Source organism: Cnephaeus nilssonii (genome assembly GCF_951640355.1).
Source record: "Cnephaeus nilssonii genome assembly, chromosome: 8".
In the NCBI taxonomy this organism is placed as follows: Eukaryota; Metazoa; Chordata; class Mammalia; order Chiroptera; family Vespertilionidae; genus Cnephaeus; species Cnephaeus nilssonii.
In genome coordinates this window covers 4025857-4041829 of record NC_137079.1, presented here as the reverse complement: position 1 = coordinate 4041829, position 15973 = coordinate 4025857, and positions in this window count along the sequence as shown.

Here is a 15973-nt window from a genome sequence, read left to right as displayed (position 1 = left end):
TGTAAATTTGTTGAAGAGATTACATTTAAATTCAGTGTGTATCCCAGTCCAATCCACATACACACATACTCTTTCCCCACAGGTAGCCATGTACACTCAGACAACTATATTTATGATTCACTTATGTTTTATGTATGTGTTGAGTGTATTTATGGGACTTTATTTTCCCAGTTGGATGTTCCTAGAGGGCTGTCACATTTTTAAAAATCCATATTATGTTTTTGAGTGGAAATTAGCTGTACAAATGAAAGAAAGTTGGAAAAAAAACACACTATCAGTTTAATGGTTTAGAGTTCAATATAAGGTTATTCATAATTGCCTTCATTTTCATGTCTGTTTAACATGTTCCAACATCTACCTATAAATAGATTACACATTACAATACGTTTGCTTTTGCTTAACTTATTTCAATTTTAATGTTTCTTGATATTTATTCAGACCATCAAGATAATCTTTATTCTCCTAAACTTGTTATTGTTTTACATCATAAAAGTATTTGTCAACTTACCTTGACCCCTTTGTTGGGGCTTACCTAGGCCATAGCTTTCAAACTTACATGGTATCTATAAAACTGCTACTCTATATTCTTAATTATATCTCATTTGATTAACTTCCAATATTTCTACTTCATTGTAATTTAAGATTCCAGAACTATTCACAATTTAGTGGAGGATTCTAAATGGTTTTGCCCTGGCTCATTTGGCTTAGTGGTTAGAGTGTCAACCTGTGGACTGAAGGGTCTTGGGTTTGATTCTGGTCAAGGGCACATACCTGGGTTGCAGGTTCGATCCCTGGCCCAGGTCTGGGCGCATGAGGGAGGCAAACAATCAATGTGTCTTTCCCCCTCCCTCCCTCCCTCCCTCCCACTCTCTCTGAAAATCAATGGGGAAAAGAATATCCTCTGGTAAGGATTAACAACAGCATCTGAATGGTTTTGTACAAAACTTTTTCTGTCTATTATGGGCGAATGTATGAACCTTTTTTCCTGCATTAATATCTCTATATCCCCAGATTGTGACTTTGTGTTTCAAGGTAACAGTATAAATTAAACTCTTTGTCTCTACTTCCCAGAATACTAAAGGCATCATCTGTAGCAGTTCTGACAAATAGCGACAGTGGCGCCACCGAGCGCCTGCCGTGGGAACTGCACTCAGCATCAAGCCCTAGAGTTCAAACTGGGCATCTGTGGACAAGACGTGTCTGTCCTCAGGTATCAGAAAAGCCTACGAGAGCCGTGAGGATGTTATCCTTAGTGTAAAACTGTACATCATTACATATATTTGACATGATTTGATCAAATGACTTTGAGTCTGGGAAATGCTCAAAATTGCTTCCGTATAAATAAATGAGAGTGGCTCCTTCGTTTTCACAGCCATTTCTGCTGATGAAGGTTCTTTCCTAGGAGGCTCTGCTGCTGGAGCGCAGGCGCTGTGATGACTAGGTGTCTGCAGCCAGAGAGGAAGCTGGGCCAGTGGATGAAGTGAGCTGTTCCCCTGGGAGAGAGGCCTGCGAAGGCCACGGTCCCGGAGAGGAGCCCATGGAAAGACTGAGATGTGATCAGAAGAACATAGAACGCTTCCCCTACACCGCACCTTCCTACCACATCACACTGTCCTACCACCACAGGGCCTCAGTGTAACAACTGGGTCACAGCTTCATTGTAATAACTGGATCACAGCTCAAATCAGCGAGTTGTTTTTTTTTGTTTTTTGGTGGTTATTTTTTGGAGGAGGAGTACCACCTAGCAATGCCCAAAGGCAAGAGGCAGGACAAAACCAGGACACTCGGGGCATGTGAAAGCTCCGGCACCTATAACTACCGCGAACATTGAGCACAGCCCAGCTCTGAGCCAGAGAAACAAGCCCAAAGGCCTGTTTGCCTCAGTAGCTGTTACTGACACACCATCTCCGACTTTCAACAAAAATCATAAGGGCACAAGGCATATCAAAAGGCAAGAGAAAACAGGCTGGAGAGATGGAGCATTCATGAGAAACAGACTCAGATGTTGACATGATCAGCAGGGAATTGGACATAACTAGGATCCATATGTTAAGTGCGCTAAGGGAAAAAGCAGTTCCACATGCGTGAATGGGAGGGCCGTGACATTGGAGAGGTGCACATTCTAAGAGTAAAAAGGAAATGCTAGAAATCAACAACACTCACAGAAATGCTGGATACCTTCGGTGGTCAGTAAACGTAACATAGCTGAGGAAAGAACCAACCAGCTTGAAGATAAGTGAATAGAAACTCCCCAAACTGATATGCAAAAGAGGAAAAAGAATAAAAAATTAAAGTATCTCACAGAATTATGGGAGACACAGAAAACAGAGAAAAGGGATGCAGCAGAGAAAACATTTTAAACACTAACAGCCACAGACTTCCTAAAAGTAATGATAAACGCCGAACCTCAGACTCAGTGCTCAGAGTGCACAGAGGAGAAGCACGCAAAGCAAAAGGCCTGCAGTTAGGCATATTGTGCCCAAAAGAAAAGGAAAACAACATGTTGAAAGAAACGGGTGGACGGCACATTAATTACAGAATAGTGGATTTCTTTTCATAAACGGGCAAGTTACTTGAAGTTTCTTTTTTCTTTTAACACTTTTTTCTCAGTACAGTGAAATTATCCTTCCAAAAAGAAAGATAAAGACTTTCATAAACAAAAATGAAAAAAAAAAATTCATTACCAGCAAATTTTCTCTTCAGTAAATGTTAAGGTTTTCAGAGAGGAGAACAATGATGTGGGTCAGAAACTCCATTACATAAATAAAGACCACTGGGAAAGGATTAAATGAAATTAAAATCCTTCATTTTACTTGTTCTTTATTTGAGTAGAAATATTAATAGTAAGAATGTAAGAGTAGTTCTAGTATGTGGAGACGTGAGAGGGACAGCAGCAGTCATAAAAGACGGGGGGGGGGGGGGTGGAGAGGGGAGGGAGGTGCAATAGCTCCCACAAGGACTTGCACCTCTGGGACCTGATAGGCCTTCCCACAAGATGGAAACGTCTCAGGTTTCATTTCATGGAAGGCGCACTCAGCTTAGTTAAAACACATTGTAAACTCCAGAGAAAAAAACTGAAAAACTTAAAAGAACTCAGTATAATTGACAGGCTAGGAGAGGAGTGAAAATGGAACCATATCAAGTGCACAATTAAAACCAGAGGACAGTGAAAGAGGAGGATGAAAGCAACAAACAATTGCAGTGAATGAGTATCAGTCACCCTGTAAATGTGAAGGGTGTGATGCCAGCATGTCAAACTCACAGCCTGCATGTGGCCCACAGCGAATATTTTTGCGGCCCAGCCGATATAACGGTATGTAAGAAACGTCTTAATAAAAATTTCGTAATTTCATTTTTACAATATCTTGTCATACATAACTGTTAATAATAAATTACAATGTGCGCTAATGACTGATGACTATAATCGTGTTGCATTCATTTCCCTTACGCGCAGGCGCACCATTTCTCCCCACTAATACCCGCAGCGAATGTTTTAGCAGCCGATGGCCACGTCATTAGTCCTGGGCTGACTTGTTTGGTGTGCGCAACAGGAAATATTGCGCTTTCGGAGAACAAGAAAAATCGGTTTATTTGCGTTATGCATGTTAATTTGTGCAGTTATTCAGTGTCTGGTAAGTTAATGTTCAAGAAAAATATTAATTTTTATTAAAATGTTCTATTATTGTATGTTAACAATTACTCATTTATTTCAGCCCTTTGTATTCAGCATGTCTCTATCAAAATAAACCCACGTTTCTATGAAAATTGAAGCTTTTGTGTGTTTTTTGCAGCCCACATAAACTTAACCCTTGTTTATTTGGCCCGTGTTAGCCTTTGAGTTTGACATGCTTGGTGTAAATATGCCTCTTAAGGCAGAAATTATCAAGTGGGTAAAAAAATATGAACTGACTTTATATGTTGCCTACAAGAATCCACCTTAAAGACACCAATTAAAATGAAAGAAAGCTAGAACGTTACACCATGCTAACATGAAGCCAGAGGGGCTGGAGAAATAGCAGATTCAGTTCACTTCTCACTTAGGAGAACCTGCCTGTGGGGTATATGCGAACTCCATACTAGCTTCAGAATTTGTCTGTAAACCTAACAGTCTTCTAAAATAAAAAGTCTATTAATGCCAAGAAAACTAGAAACACTAATCAGAAAGGATATATTTACCCCTATGTTCATAGCAGCACAATTCACCATAGCTAAGATTTGGAAACAGCCTAAATGCCCATCAGCAGATGAGTGGATCAGAAAACTATGGTACATCTACACAATGGAATACTACGCTGCTATAAAAAAAGGAATTCCTACCATTTGCAGCAGCATGGATGGAACTGGAGAGCATTATGCTAAGTGAAATAAGCCAGTCAGAGAAAGATAAATATCACATGATCTCACTCATTTATGGAAAATAAAGAACAATATAACCTGATGAACAAAATGATAGATACAGAGGCAGTAAAGCACTGAACAGACTGTCAAATTACAGCGGGAAGGCTGGGGAGTGTTGGGGAGCGGGGGAAAAAGATCAACCGAAGGACTTGTATGCATGCATATAAGCACAACCAATGGACACAAGACACTGGGGGGTGGGATGAGGGCATGCACCAGGGGGTAGGGGAGGCTGGGGGAAGGTCAATGGGGGGAAAAAGGAGATATATGTACTACTATGTGTAATATTTTAAACAATAAAATTAAATTTAAAAAATAAAATAAAGTTAATTAGGAAAAAAAGTTTATTAATGATACTGGTGTAACTACATCAAAATCCTGTCATTAAACAGTATAATTTTGAAAGAAATCATATCTAAATATTTAATGATATATCAAAAGAAAAAAATAAATTCTCCTTCAAAAAATTAATCATGATTGACTTTGGAGGCCTTTCCACAATAAATATACGTCTAATGTTTCATTTCATCTCATGGATTTTCTTAGGTCCGAGTCCCTAGGGAAGTGTTATGTGAAATGATTTCTTGCAAGAAGTGTTCTCAGCTTAACTGGAGTGACAGTCCACACTGTCCTGCCGGGATGCAGGGGCCTGGCTTCTGTCCCCACCTGCCAGTCGGCTGTGGCCTCACATCCCACAGTTCCCAACCACCCCTAGTGTGTGGATGTGGGGTGCTTTTGCAAGCAGAAAACAAGGATGATTTGTTTCCGGAGGCTGTTGAACCCATTTGTTGATAGTTATAGGTGAGATAATTCCATCATTTTTTATTTCTTTTCTTCTATTTTTCACCTAACCCACAGTGCATAACTCTCTAGACCCTGCAATAGCAGAAAATGCTGACACAATTTCTTGTTGGTGTAAATGTTGTTTCAAAGCAGAGTGCATGCTGTACCTAGATAACACTTTTTCTTTATCACTCTCCTGCGTCTTTAAATGTCTTAACATGAGGCCCAGAGTCTACCAACCAGGAAGTTAACTAGTAGCTCTCCTTCCACTGGAATCCTAAGTGCTCAGTTTGCCCGATTCTCTCCTCTGCAACTTTGTTAATTACCTGAACTTACTCCCATTTCCAAAGGGAAATCGCTGTTCAGTTAGTTTCAGCTTTCACAATTCAGCTGCACCCACGTGCCTTCCAAGGAGACCCGCTTACCTGGTATACTCAAGAGTGAAATGAACTGGTATGTTCTCTCTACAGAAAGTTTTTACTCTAAAAAAAGCTCTGGATTGAGGAATAATATAATCAATTCAGAAGTTCCATCAGCTGCTCTGATCTAGCATTGTTTACTACATGATACCAAACACTGGTTGGTTGTCCAAATCAAATCCTGTGTCTATCAAAAAGCATTTCCCTAAATTCTAGGCATAAATTTGGTCTTTTTCAATTAGAAATGAACTGTCCTTGTTTAAAACGCTTGACTCTCACAAACAAAATAGAAACAATGAGGGGGGGATAAGGACACATGTAATACCTGAATCAATACAGGAAAAAAAAAAGTTCATTTTTAAAAAAACAAAATAGAAACAGATTCACAGCTGTCAGAAGAGAGGAGGTAAAAAGTAAAATTAGTAATAATAAAAATCTTGACTCATGGTTTCCTTAAAGACGAGTATGGGAAGAATGCACTGTGTAATTATATCAATACATTCACACATGCTTAAATGCATCAAACACATATATGACTCTAGATATAATGTTAAGTTCAATACTATCTCAATTGATTAAAAAACAGGAAAAGGAATTATAAAAATATCTACAAGAATTAGGAAACAAAGTATTACATAAAAAACAATCTTTTGCTTACATCCTGAATATAATACATTTTAGAGTCTACTTTTTCATTATTGTATTCAATACAAGCAAAAACCAAGTTCACCTTTAGAAAGCTAAACAGCATACTTCTGTAGTTATAATTTTTAATGCTGTTTCTATTTTAAGTATCTTTTCAATGAAGGATTGATATGTCATCCAGACTTCTTTAATTATTAACTTCCAAATTTAAAAAAAATCTTCAAAAGTTAAACTACTTATCTGCAAAGAACTCTTCTGTCTTTAATCAAAGATATATGGAGTCTCTTTGATCTGATAAACAATGGTTTGAAAGAAAAAAAGTAAATCCTGCTTGTGGTAGGTTGATTAGAGAGAGTTTCCCAATGTTCTATCATTTCAGAGATAAAAATTCAATTTAATTAATGATAGATTCCAATTTAAATTGCCAAAACAATCTTGAATGGAATTAAACACTAGGCTGGATAATTTCCACATACTACATTAGGTATTGCATTATTTTAACATTTTATTTCTATCTTAATAAAACAATACAATTTGGGTTGTACTCAAAAATGCAATTTTAGATACTAACACATTTAATAATGATTGTAATAGTTAAGATGCATATGAATAACTGAAAATGCAAGATATAATTTGAGAGGAAACATCGTTGTGTTAACATATTAACCAGTCATATTTTAAATCATGTGTGTAATGATTTTTCAATAAATGAACTTAAGTTAATTTATGACATTAAACTTTTTAAAATTTGCAACACTATAAAACTTGTATTTCTCTACATGAATTTTTCACATTTCATATATTTTACAGAAAATTAATATTTTTTCAGGTGCTATGTTTATTAAAGCCATATAGTACAGGAGGTAATAGAATATTTTTTTAAAAAATGAGTGCTATTTTAATCAATAAAAAAGTTATGTATCATTTGATTGATTTGCAAGGAAAAATGTTTCAGAATCAAGGTTGTGGTTAACATAAAACATTTTAATTATTTAATATTCTTTAAATGTAATATTTATTTTCCTTTCAGTTTCAAACAATGTGAAAGGGGGCATGGAAAACTTAAGTTTATGTTAGAAGGAGCATATGACTTTTTTTCTTTTTTAGAAACTCTGAGCTAATGCAGTTTCTCTTAATAGAACAGGAAAGTCATGGTAGAAAGATGAGAAGGCGGGATCTATATCGTCGGGCATACTCATTCTATAGCACTGATCAGAAGCTGCAAACCTGTATTTATTGCTCTATGTTACCATACGTGTAAGAATAAATAAATAAAAGGTTATGAAGGTAATTCTGAAAATCGCTCCCCCACCAATCAGACAGTTATGTCAGGAAAACTGAATTATATTTGCTTGAAAACACCCACGTTTGACTGTGAACCCAAGCTACTAAGAAGCCCGGGGCCCCACAGCATGTAGTTGCAAATGGGGGTTACTTCTGGCCTTTGGAGGGAATGTCTTGTGTTGGATTCCTACCAAAGCAGGTCTGGAGACAATAGATGTGAATGTACTTTGGGATGAATCTAAAAAAGCACCCCAGGGAAAAGGGCATGTGAGACCTGGGAGAACATTCACATTCATGAGCACATTGCCATGGTGGCCACCAGGAGATTGATTAGATCAAATCGAAGAGCAGCTCATTGAGGAACAAAGGAACTGGAGTGTTTATAGTCTGATTTCCATTCACTAGTATTTGATAGCTGTTCTGCAGAATGAGGAAACTACTACAATATCAAAATATGTCTTTGATGATGAGATTTACTACAATATCAAAATATGTCTTTGATGATGAGATTTGCAGGAAATTGGTAGCTAATACACTGTTGGTGGAATAAATACTAGTAAGGGTTTTGTTTTTATAAATGCCATATTGCAGTATTTGTATTGATTAACATATAAATTCCCTTGAGCTTACTAATTATACTTCTAGGGAAATAGGGTTAATTGTGGGTCAACAGACACTTACCCAAATGTCGACTGAAGCATTCGCTCACCATTATTAATGTACGCTGAGCTAGATATCTTCAATTTACTGTCTGGATCGCTCTCCCTGTGTCTGGCCATCCAGCTTCTTCTTTGGAATGGGCAACAGGAAGCCTGCATACGATCAGAGAAGAAGAGGGCCATCCAACGTCCTCTCTCCTTGCAGGTCCTCCCTCAGGGGGAGGCTGTATTCCAGCCACAACTCCAATGAGGGCCATTCTCTGCAGCCCTCTGTCGCTCCCTCCAGTTGACCCTTCTATGAATGATAATTCACTTGATTTATGAGTTTCCAATGTGCATTCTGTTTCTGTTTCTACCAGATCTGATACAAACACTTCTATAAGGCAAGTATTATTCTAGTTGCCATCATCATATGACTTTTTTACCTTATGTTTTAATGAGAAAGACTAATAACACAAATATAAAATGAGTAAAATATATGTGTTAATAAGGGAAACAAAATAGAAAAAGATTGAAATTTCAGGCTAGATAAAGTTGATATTGGCCAAGGGAGTATTTCTGAAAAGATTTCCTTGAGTAACCTGGATGAACTCAGAGTTGTCTGTGGCTTTCTGGGTGGGGGTAGGGAGAAAGGAAGGATTCCACCTACAGGGAAATTACTAAAGTGAGCAAGGATCCTGAGATGGAAATGTGCTTAATATGTTTGAGCAATAAGTAAATACAGAGTCCAGAGTGACTGACGAGGAGAGAGCAAGAGGGAGAATAGACGATGCAATCACAGACACAACCAAAGTGAAGAGAATTTTATAAGCTACTAGAGGCCCAGTGCATGATTGAATCATGCACGTGTTGAATCCCCTACACGCTTTCGCTTTCGATCGCGGGGGAGCTGGGTGCCTGTCCCCTGGTGCACCAGGCCTTTCAGAAGCCTCTGGCTCGGCGGAGGTTTCCAAAAGGCCTGGTGCCGGAGCAGACAGGCACCCAGCTCCCTCGCTTTTGATGGTCCACAGCGGGACGTGAGCTCGCTGCCCCAGAGGCCCCTTCTGTCCTGCAGCACAGCCATGGCGCAGACGCCGAACTCGAGCTGCCGCTGGCGACGCGAGCTCAGCGTCCCTCCAGCCCAATCAGCCACCCCGGCCACCCCGAGTCCCGCCCCCTGCGCCTCCCTCTGGCCCAATCGTGGGTGTAGCAGAGTGATGGTAATTTACATATTACCATTTTATTAGGTAGGATTGTAAGGAAGTTGGCACTTAATCTAAGTGATATAAATGGCTAATGCAGGTGTTTTAGCAGGGAGTGAAATGACGTGTCTTCTTTGTTAACAGAACCACTCTTTCTGCTGTGTTGAAAACAGTGGGAAAGAGCCCAAATAGTAAGACCAGTTAGGAGACCATGGCCAAGATCAAGGGTGATATTGTTGGGATGTAGAAAGGAGATTTACATCTGGGTACTTCTGAGCATTGAAATATAATTTTGTGATGGATTCGATGTAGAATATGAGAAAAGCATTAAAGGTCACTTCAAGGATAATTTTTGGTCAGAAAAATTGAAAAGTTCTAGTTGGCTTTACTGAGAAGGGAAAGAATGCTGCAGGAGACGGTTTCTGGAGATGGGTGGGGAGATCTGGTTGGGATAAGTTAATGGAGATGTGTGGGGAGATCTGGTTGGGATAAGTTAATGGAGATGTGTGGGGAGATCTGTTTGGGATAAGTTAATGGAGATGTGTGGGGAGATCCAGTTGGAATAGGTTAATGGAGATGGGTGGAGAGATCCGGTTGGGATAGGTTAATGGAGATGTGTGGGAGGTCAGGTTGGGATAGGTTAACTGTGATATGTGCCTGAGTATCTAAGAGAAGACTTTACGTCAGGAATTAGAGATATATGGATCTCACTGCAGAGGGGAAAACGTGTCTGGGTCTATACATTTGGAAGTTAGTGCCATATTACAAGTTAAAGCTGTGAGAGGAATAAGACGAGCTAAGAATTTTTGGATATAAAAACAGAAACAATAACAGGACTAGGCTTGTTCAACATGCAGATGCTGACTCTATGAGAGGGAGGAAAACAAAAGGACAACCAGAAAACCTCAGGTAAAGACGCCAGTGGGTGGGAGAATCAAGATGTGGTGTTTCATAAAAACACGAATTGCTTCAAGAAAGACAAAATGAACAACAATGTTAAATGTTAGTAGCCTCAATGAGATCACATCTGGGAATTAATTGTCCTAAGTATTAATACAGTGAGTATTGGGGATCTTGTAAATGTTGAAGAGTAAAAAAATTAAGTAGAAGAATGTAAGAGAGGTAGAATTTTAGTTCTTTTAAAGACAGATCTCCAAATCATATTGAGTACTGTACAGGTTATTAAACCAAATTGTATACCATAGGTACTGCATGAATACCTACAAATACCCCAAAATTAAAATACAGACACATGAGTTCACAGAAAAAAAGTCTAAAAGAACATATTCCAGTCATCATGGTATGGTCAGGCGAAATGACAAGTCAGTGAGAACTTATTATTTTAAATTATTGTTTCCAACTTTTACAATAATGTGACTATGTGTGCAAGCAAATAAATTTAAGGGGGCAAACTTATAATTATAAAACAGATTATGCAATAAAAATATCCCTTCATTTTTTTCTTTCATTTAAGTTACTTTAAAAACTCACTTGGATCAGTTTCTTGTGTATTCTTGAAAATATATTATTGACCTTGTGTGTGTAGAATGTTTTATTGATATAAAATATATGTATGCTTAGAAAAGTGAACATATAAATACTCAGTTTAATATAAATTATCTAAAGAGGACAATTTTATGTAACCAAATGTATATATTTTTAAAAAGCCAGAAATTCCTTTGGGCACCAACCCAATCACCACTCCCTGCCTTCATTCCACAGTTAATCCTATTCTGACTTCTAAGACAATAACTTTTCATTGCCTAATTTTTAACTTTATGAAGATACTTTATCTATTTGAAAAAATTATTCATGCTATTAGAACTAATAATAATTTGTATTTATTTTTGTATAGTATTACATTATAAAAATATACTAGTATTTAGTTATCCTATTAGTAATGGATATTAGGGATATTTACAGTAATTAGCTATTATAAATTGTGCTACATGAATATCCTTGTCTTTGGTGTATATTTGCCTATTTAATATATAATAATAAAAGCATAATATGCTAGTGAGACCATATATAATCTATAAAAATCCTATCTAATAAAAGAGTAATATGCAGATTGACCATCACTCCAACACACAATATGGCTGCCCCCATGTGGTCAAAGATCCTGCCCCTATGTGGACACAAGATGGCCACCACAAGATGGCCAGCAGAGGAGGGCAGTTGGGAGGCACCAGTCCTCCAAGGGAGGGCAGTTGGAGGCAATCAACCCTGCAGGGGAGGGCAGTTAGGTGTGACCAGGTCGGCAGAGGGAAGTTGGGGGCAAACAGGCTGGCAGGGGAGCAGTTAGACATCAATCAGGCTGGCATGGGAGTGGTTAGGGGATGATCAGGATGGCAGGCAGAAGAGGTTAGGGGCAATCAGGAAAGCAGGCAGGTGAGCAGTTGGAAGCCAGCAGTCCTGGATTGTGAGAGGGATGTCCGACTGCCCGTTTAGGCCCGATCCCACCTAAACGGGCAGTCTGACATCCCTCGAGGGGTCCCAGATTGGAGAGGGTGCAGGCTGGGCTGAGGGACACTCTCCCACCCCCGTGCACGAATTTCGTGCACCGGGCCTCTAGTAAAAGCATAATATGCTAATTAGACCATAGTCCTTCCAGACAAAGCCAGGGCTGGGAGAGCTGAGGCAGCTACTGCAGTTGCCTTGGGCGGAGCCCCTTGCACAGATTCTGTGCACCGGGCCTTTAGTTTCAATATAATTACCTGAATTTACCAATAAGTGGAATCCTATTTGCCCCCTAATCATTTATATTTTGACATGGTTAGTGGTATTTTGGCCTTGCAAAATGTTTTATGCAAGTTGAATATATTAATATTTTTAATCACATTTATTCATTTCAAGGAGACCTTATATAAAAAAATCCAATATTTTTCTTTTAAAACCTCTTTATCCCAAAAAGTGTAACACTGGTTTCATAAAACAGTTTTGGAGACTTACTTTTTAATCTATTCTATGGAAAAGTTTAAATCGTATTAGAATAATTTGTTCTTTTTAGATTAGGTAACCAAACTGAAATTTTGTGGGCATTATCTTTATTAGGTACTTAGATTTTGATAACTTTCACAATTATTTTATACTAATTGGTCTGTTGAGATTTTATGTGTATCTTTGAGTCAGTGACAGTCATTTAACTTTTCTAAAATTCATCAATTCCATAGTGATTTTCAAATTTGAATAAAATATTCTTTTAGACATGCTTTTCTCTGTATTTGTTTTATTTCCATATACAATTCTGACATTGTTTATTTTTCTCTGTGTTTTTATTGCTTGTGGCAGCTCATTGCTTATCTTTTAATTATATTTTTCCAAAAGTCAATTCTTTAACTTTTTTTTTATCAAATCTAATTTTTCTCACTAACTTATTTCTGTTTCATATTTATTTCTTAAGCATTAAATTCAATAAGTTAAGAAGAGAAATGAATAATCTTTGGGTCCTAAAGTGAAGGATTCATTGTCATTTCCATTTTAATTTTGGCCTTACAAGCAGTTGTTTAGAGAGACTTTAAATCCATTGATGTGTGGAGTTTCTTTTCTTTAGCTCCCGTACTTTAAAAAGCTATTTTTCCATCATGGTACCTATAATTCATTAAGGTACCTATAATTCATTAAGGTTTTCTCTCTGTTTTTCATCTATAGTCAATTTTTATAAACATTTCATAAGTGCTTATTAAGAACAGAGGTTACTATACTCATTAATTCAACAAATATTTACGGACACTCACTACATGCTTGGCGCCTGCAGCAAATGAATAAATGAAGCGCATGGAGATTCCTGCCCTGCATCCCTGCTGGGCAAGAGATGAAGTACACCCTGCCGGCCTCGGTTACATATAGTGCATCTGAATCTGACACTCACGATGGGGGGAGAGGATGAAGGGACAGGTGTGAAGGGCAGAGCCGGATGGATGCCCTGAGAAGGTGATGCGGGGACACTGGCCGGGGGGTGGAAAGGGGTCTGTGTGCAGCTCTGAGGAAGGAACACCCCAGGCGCAAGAGGCTCTAGAGGACGCACCAGCAGCTGAGGAACAGCACAGGAGGATGGAGTGGCTGGAGGGAGGGCAGGGAGGTGGCCAGCGTGGCCTTGAAGTCAGGGATGTGCTGAGGTCATGGTGAGGACTTGGATGGCATACTGATGGCGACCGGAAGCACTGGGGGCTTGGAGAAGAGTCAGTGCTGTGACTTACAGGGGCCATGGGCCTTGCCGCCTGAAGGATGGTGAAGCCAGGGGCCGCCTGCGGTCCAGCAGGGAGAGGCTGGCTGGGCTCAGGCTGGGATCTCGGTGATGAAGACAGCTAAGGGGGGGGGGGGGCTAAATGGGGAGTCTTTTTCAAAATGGATCCTAAAGCATTTGCCCCACAGAGCCAGAGGGTGACTGCGGGCCAGAGAGCAAGGAGGAGTCCCTGCTGGGCCTGGGCGCCTGGAAATAGAGCTCCCCAGAGACAGAGTCAGGTGCGGGAGCAGGTGCTGCGGGCGGGACCACATGCTTCTGGGAAGGCCCCATTGGAGGCCTCTGCCCACCACAGAGCTGGTCCCACAGCGGCTGGAGGCCCGAGTTCTGAGAAGTTAGCAACAAGGACTTTACAGCCACTAGACAGGATGCTCTTAGGATCCAGTGCTTGGGAGGATCCACAATTAGGAGACTGCGAAGGCGTGAGCTGAGGAGGACCTGCTAAGGGAGCTGGAGGCAGTGAGAGGCCTGGGAAGGGTTTCCCAGGGCCCAGGGGATGGACAGTGGCCGTAGGTGATGCTTTCCTCCCCGCCCCAGCGCTGGTATTTCCCGGGAACCCTCCTCCCAGGGAAAGTGCCCTTTCTCTGACGTTGGCGTCTGTAAGCCCGGGATGGGTCTGTTGGGGTGTAGTTTACCTACAGTGTTAACCTGCCAGCAGTTACGCGGTTGACAATAGCTGTCTGTCTTTCCTTCCTTTCTGCTGCTTTTCAGGCAGTCTCTGTAGGAAGTAGGTTGGGCATATCGCTACAGTTTCTCTCTCATCCTGGATGTTTCTCTCTCTCTCTCTCCCCCCTCCTTTCCTCTCCAAAATCATAAAATATATTTAAAAATACGTAAGGCTAAAAGTAAAGTACAAATTATATCAATCTCATGATGTACAGAGACTTGCTATTCTAAAAAGAATCCCCAAACATATTTATCTGCTACATTATTGAGTCACCTTTTCAAATTAGCCAAAAGTAAGTGGAGGAAAAACAGCTTTGACATTTAATTCACAGGATAACAGGGATATTAGGTATTAATTATCTATGTCACCACCATAATTTTTTAACCAGGAAACGGACTGTTAAAAAATGAAACCAAAACAGAATGACTGGCACATTTAAAATAATCTAATATAGCTAGAAAATAATGTATTTTTTATCATCTCCAATTATACTGAATGATATATTCCAGCATAGAGATTTTTCCTGCCAGTTAATTTAGGGCCCAATTAAATATTTCTCCTCTTCCTGGTCGGGGTGCAAATTTAAACCCCAAGTGTTCCAACCAAGACTTCAGAAAGCGTGCCGTGACCATTTTCTTTAATTACATAATAAAGTGTTTCTAAAACTCCTCTTTCAATGGCAGCTCGTGCCTTATTTATTGATGCCTGTCAGAGTAGAGTAGCAGAGAACAGTGATATGAAACTTTACACATTTCTAAAAGTTTTCTCTAACATTTAGCAGTTGGTGCAAACTGGGTAGTTCCCCTACAGTCCCCCGACGTCTCCACAAGTTGACAGTGTAAAATAAAATATATATCTGGGCTGATTCATTCAGTAATCCACAGCCCCAGTTCTACTGAGCCCCTATTTATGACAGTGAGTTTCCTGGGATCTGAACATATAACAGTGAATAAAATATGGGAAAGATTCCTTCATTTCAAGTGAGACACAGTGAGGGAAGATAGACAATAAAAACAGCTATTTAATAGAAAAAAGCCAGGCTCAGGAAGCAGATGGCCAGTGCTGTATAAAGTCGGAAACCACAGGGGAAGCAGGCTGGTGGTGGCGGTGAACAAGGTGATGTGAGTGAGCCCCCCTCAGAAGTATTCCTCATGGGAATGGCTGTAGCACTGGGGCCTGGCGCTTGAAGAACACAATCACCACTATTAGGTATAGAAATGGGTAATTTCTTTATCTAGATGACAGTACTTTTATAATATTAAACACACCATCACACAAAAATACACAAGCTTCCTAAGCTACAGTAGGATTCTTAAAAGAAAATGAAGAAAAAAATGCAAGCTTTGAAGTAAATTGAAGATTTTTCACCTCATTGGAACTTAAAGTTATAACTAAAATTTTTGATTAGGTAGGTTACGGAGTATTTTATTCAGAATATTTTACACATAAGAATGTATGCACACACAGAAACAGGTAACAGATATGACTATCAGTGGATGTACTGATTTTTTCCCCTTTTGGCATTGTAATGTACAGAGGAGTTACTTGAGCATCATTGTGATTTTATAAAATTAGCTTTATTGATATCTATGTACAACACACACACGTGCACAGAGAGATTTCAAATGAAATCAATGCATTCCTACAAACCTTACTTGATCTAATATTCTTTTTAAACCTTGCTCAATAACAAA